We start from the raw sequence: 6,000 nt of genomic DNA, 5'->3' as shown, positions 1-6,000 counted from the left end.
GAAACAAAATGAAGGTTGCTGGAGGGGATGGGGGTGGGAGGATAGAGCAACTGGGTGATGGACATTAAGGAGGGCACGTGACGTAATGAGCACAGGGTGTAAGACTGATGAATCACTGACCTCTACCTCTGAAACTAGTAACACATTATATGTTAACTAATTAAATTTAAATTTTAAAAAAAGGAAAAAGAAAACCATCTATGGATTTTCTGTCATTATCTGCTACTTACCTAAATTCTGGCTGGCGATTTTTCTTAAAAACTTAAAAGTTACCCTGTATATATCTGTCAATTTTCCCCCCTCTGCAGCATCTACCATTCTCCCAGCTAGTAGGTCCAAACCCTTAGTCTCCTGGGATGCTTCCATCTCCCATCATTGATTCAACCACTACATTCCTTAGCAATGTCTCTGACGTTAGTTCCATCTCATTACTGCTAATTAATGTTAACATATCATTCTGAGCTTTTATAAACTCATTCATGTAGCATGCTACCAATACCTTGCTTTCCTAGCTCCCATGTTTGCCCTATTACCCTTTTTGTGTTATACCCATTACTTCAATTATTTAAAACTGCCCTTCATCTTGAAGCTCCCCCGTTTTCTAATGGCTCCCCGTCTATAACAAAGAAACCACAACAGGAATGCAAGTAACTCTGTATGGGACAAGAGACTGCTGTTATAATTCTCCATTTCAACATGGTGGCACTGCACCAGCATGCTTTATTATAAGTTGGAAAGGCCATATGTTAAACTGGAATTTATAAAAAATTGGAAGAAAAAAATAAAAATAAAAGTTGGCACCAAATAGCAGCTGCTTTGTCTTAAGTTACTCCTATCATAGAAAGCCAGGTCTCTGGTAAAAGTGATGATTCCCTATTTTCTTCCTTAGAGCATCACATAGCCAATGCCTGCCATAGTACTTATATGGGATAGAATGAGAATATGGTGTGTTTTGTTTTGTTTTTAAATATTTTATTTATTTGACAGAGAGAGACACAGCGAGAGAGGGAACACAAGCAGGGGGAGTGGGAGAGGGAGAAGCAGGCTTCCCGCCGAGCAGGGAGCCCGATGTGGGGCTCGATCCCAGGACCCTGGGATCATGACCTGAGCCGAAGGCAGACGTCTAACGACTGAGCCACCCAGGCGTCCCTTGTTTTGTTTTTTTTTTTAGATTTTATTTATTTATTTGACAGAGAGAGACACAGCAAGAGAAGGAACACAAGCAGGGAAGTGGGAGATGGAGAAGCAGGCTTCCCGCCGAGCAGGGAGCCCGATGCAGGGCTCGATCCCAGGACCCTGGGATCATGACCTGAGCCGAAGGCAGATTCTTTTTTTTTTTTTTTTTTAAGATTTATTTATTTATTTGAGAGAGCGAGAGAATACATGAGAGGGGGGAGGGTTAGAGGGAGAAGCAGGCTCCTCGCCAGGCAGGGAGCCCGATGCGGGACTCGATCCAGGGACTCCAGGATCATGACCTGAGCCGAAGGCAGTCGCTCAACCAACTGAGCCACCCAGGCGCCCCCGAAGGCAGATTCTTAACGACTGAGCCACCCAGGGGCCCCTTGTTTGTTTTTTTTTTAAAGATCCTATTTATTTGAGAGAGAAAGAATGAGACAGAGAGGGAGCATGAGACGGGGGAGGGTCAGAGGGAGCAGCAGACACCCCACTGAGCAGGGAGCCCCATGCGGGACTCGATCCCAGGACTCCAGGATCATGACCTGAGCTGAAGGCAGTCGCTTAACCAACTGAGCCACCCAGCTGCCCGTTTTTTTTTTTTTTAAATAGTGCTTTTTCAAAAAGATTTTATTTGACAGAGAGAGAGCGCACAAACGGGGGAGTGGAAGAGGGAGAGGAAGCAGATGCCCCACTGAGTAGGGAGCCTGACGTGGAGCTTGATCCCAGGACCCCAAGATCATGACTTGAGCCGAAGGCAGACGCTTAACTGACTGAGCCACCCAGGCACCCAGAGAAGAAACATGTTTAAAAGCTGGGAAAGTGACATTTTTTTTTCTCAAAGTGATCCTCTGAGAGTATAACTACACTGAAATCCTGTTTTGAGAAATCTGCTTGTATGGTAAATATGTATGAATGTTCATACACAAAGTTGATATCCACACACAGCATGGCAACAGTGTTGTTAGAATATTTTGAGGGTTTTATATCCAACTGAGTATTATATTTATGGTGGAGAGGCACCTTGTGACTAAGTTAAACCACTACTCACACCTTGATTTTTTTTTTTTTAAAGATTTTATTTATTTATTTATTAGAGAGCAAGCGAGAGAGAAACAGCATGAGAGAGGAGAGGGTCAGAAGGAGAAGCAGGCTCCCCGCTGAGCCGGGAGCCCATGTGGGACTCGATCCCAGGACCCTGGGATCATGACCTGAGCCGAAGGCAGTCGCTTAACCAACTGAGCCACCCAGGCGCCCCTTGATTTTTTTTTTAATAAACTTTTTTTAAAGAGCAGTTTTAGGTTCATAGCAAAATTGAGCAGAAGAGTAGAGTTCCCATCTATTCTGTCCCCACAGATACACCTTATCATTCTCAATTTGCATCTTCACTGGAACTCCTGGCTGGCTCCATCAGTAGAGCATACAACTCTTGATTTGGGGGTTGTAAGTTGGAGCCCCATGCTGGGTGTACTGATTAAAAACAAAATCTTTAAATAAAAAAAATTTGCATCTTCAGGGGTGCCTGGGTGGCTCAGTCAGTTAAGCATCTGCCTCTTCATTTTGGCTCAGGTCATGATCTCAGGGTTGTGATACTGAGCCCTGTATTGGGCTCCACATTGGGTGTGGAACCTGCTTAAGATTCTCTCTCCCTCTGCCTTTTCCCTCACCTCTGCCTCTCAAAAAAAAAAAAAAAAAATTGCATCTTCAGTTAGATTTGCTAGAGTCATCTGCCAATGTTTCAACATCTAATTAGTACTTATATTCTTTTAATGTTACTTTGCTTGCATTACTGGATTTCAAGTGTTCTGCTTGTTTTGATCTTTTTTCTTATAGTCAAGGTATATAAATTATATAGGAACTTTGTTTTATTTTGAGGCATGGTTATGTGGGTAAATTCACAGTTCTATTGATCTATCCAAATCTTACAGCACCTACGATTTAGTTATGGAGTTCCGAAAGCAAGCAGCAGAAATAAAACAAGCAACTCAAGGTGTATGACCAGCATGAAATCAGGACAATGCTAGACTCCGAGTGAAATGCATTTTGTGGTGCATTTGGATGACATACTAATCAGTGAGAGACTCAAGAGTTCAGGTACCTGTCCCTGCAGTAAAGTTATAGTGGTTATCCTTGATATTTTACATAGTACACAACAGTTTGTATTTTTTCTAAATATTAAGCAATGTGAATTCAATGGACACTGCAGATAAAGTGCTCCCAGGGAGGATTTACTCTCAGGAAAGAAAAAAGATTTATGATAACAGCACTTTTGGACTACATAAAAAAATGTACACAGCTGTCAATTGGTTCTGTGTCCATGTGCATTAGTTAAGTGGATATCTACTGTGATGTGGGTCAAAGCCTTTGGTTTAAGAAAGTTCTCACACAGGGGTGCCTGGGTGGCTCAGCCAGTTAAGCATCTGCCTTCGGCTCAGGTCATGATCCCAGGGTCCTGGGATCGAGCCCCACATCGGGCTCCCTGCTCAGTGGGGAGCCTGCTTCTCCAGCTGCCTGCTGCTTTCCCTGACAAATAAGTAAATCAATCACTCAATCAATCTTAAAAAAAAAAGTTCTCATATCTAATTCAGACATGCTAGAATGACAGCTAACCTTATTCACCTTATTTAGGGATACCTCTATTCTCACTCATTTCTCCAATGATCCAAGTAATGTAGGATCGATGTAGGAAATTTGCAAAGTATAGGACAATGAAAAGAAGCAAAAAATAAAAACAAAAAGCAATAATCATTGCTAGCCAACAATGATTCCCATAGGAGTGGAAGGGTACATATAACCAGGGATTTGTCATGCAGTGGAATATGGGATTCCCAAAATTTGTCTTCACTGTTGATGGTGGGCCCCCCTCAGTATGCTGTTCTTCCCTGCAGGGAACACACTCTCTCCTCAAAGATCTGAAATTTGGCCTCTTGGTCTCTCCTCTAAGATGTTAAATCTTTCCCTTGTTCACTTACTCCCTGAGCCCTAAGGTGGTAGACTGTCCCAGCAGTTGCTACTTCTGCTACACCTGAGAGTTCTCACACTTAGAATCTTTATGCAGATCCTCCTTGACTTAAGATGGTGTTCCAGCCCCATAAACCCACTGGAGTTGGAAATAATGTTAAGTCAAAAACGCATTTAATACACCTAACCTACTAAACACCATAGCTTAGCTTGGCCTAACTTAAAGGTGCTCCAACACCTACATTATTAGCCTACAGTTGGGAAAACCATCTAACACAAAGTCTACTGTATAAAAAAGTGTCTAATATCTCATGTAATTTATTGAATACTGCACTCAATGCAAAAAACAGAATGGCTGTATGTGTACTGAATAGTTTTGTTTTTTTTTTTTAAGAGTTTATTTATTTGACAGAGAGAGACACAGCGAGAGAGGGAACACAAGCAGGGGGAGTGGGGGAGGGAGAAGCAGGCTTCCCGCGGAGCAGGGAGCCCGATGTGGGGCTCGATCCCAGGACCCTGGGATCATGACCTGAGCCGAAGGCAGGCGCTCAACGACTGAGCCACCCACGCGCCCCGTGTACTGAATAGTTTTAAGTGTATCGGTTGTTTACCCTTGTGATTGAATGGCTGACTGGTAGCTAGCTGCATACTGCCAGCCCAGGAAAAGATAAAAATTCAAAATTCTAAGTATGGTTTCTACTGAACGTGTATCTTTTTGCCAGACGTGTAATCACTGTGCAGCATCATGAAGTTGAAAAATCGTAAGTCAAACCATTGGTAAGGTGGGGACTGTCCGTATTAGTTTTCCCTTGATATAATCTTCAAAAAGCCTTTGACAAAATTCAACACCCATCTCTGATAAAAAGCACTTAAAAAAATAGGAATTGACGGATATTTTTAACATGATAAAATATGTTTAGTCCTAAAGCCAGCATCTTATTTAATGGCTAAACACTGGAAACATTTCTACTGAGAACAAGAATAAGGGAAGGGTGCCCGTTATTTCTCTTATTCAATACTGTACTAGTGGTATTAAGCAATACAGTTAGACAAGAAAAATGAGTTAGAGGCACAGAAACTGGTAAAGAATTAAAACCAACTCTATTTGCAGGTGATATGATGATATACCTGAAAAATCCTAGAGAAATGATAAAACTCAATATGAGAATTCAGTAAGATAGCAAGACACAGCATTAACATACAGAAATTGCCTTCATATCCTAAAAGGATCAGCACACAATGGTAGAGGAAACCTCATTTCAATAACAATAAAGATTAAATACTTAGGACTAAGCTCACAAGAAATATGCAAAACCTATAGGAGAAAAAATTTAAAACACCCCTGAAAGACACAAAAGCAGAGTGCTCTTGATTATGATGGCTTATTATCATAGATACCAGTTAACTAAAATTAGATCCTGATCTCACAAATGCACAAGAATATGCTCCAAATTAGTAGGAATCTCCTTAAATTAAAAAATGAAACAATACAAAAGCACAAGAAAAACACGGGTAAATTCATCTCTAATATCAGTATAGAGAAAGGCTTTCTAAATATTAACATTAAATTGAGAGGCAATAAAAAATTAACAGAGTTTACTACAGAAAAAATGAAAGCTTTCTGCATTGCAAACAAAACAAAACAAAACAAAAAGCACCAAAATCAAAGCCAAAGGACAATTAATTGGGAAAACTATAACACATCAAAGATAAAGAGTTAGTATATAAGGAATTCTTAAAATTTGAGAAAGGACCAAAAACCCATAGTAAAATGGGAATGACATGAACAGACTATTCATAAAGATACTCAGATGGCCCTTAAATACAGAGGATACCTTACTTCATTCGTAGCTAGAGATGCAAATC

This window comes from Mirounga leonina, unplaced genomic scaffold (assembly GCF_011800145.1).
Source record: "Mirounga leonina isolate KUSES-001 unplaced genomic scaffold, KU_Mleo_1.0 Mir_169, whole genome shotgun sequence".
Classification (NCBI taxonomy): Eukaryota; Metazoa; Chordata; class Mammalia; order Carnivora; family Phocidae; genus Mirounga; species Mirounga leonina.
Note: the sequence above shows the minus strand (reverse complement) of the source record.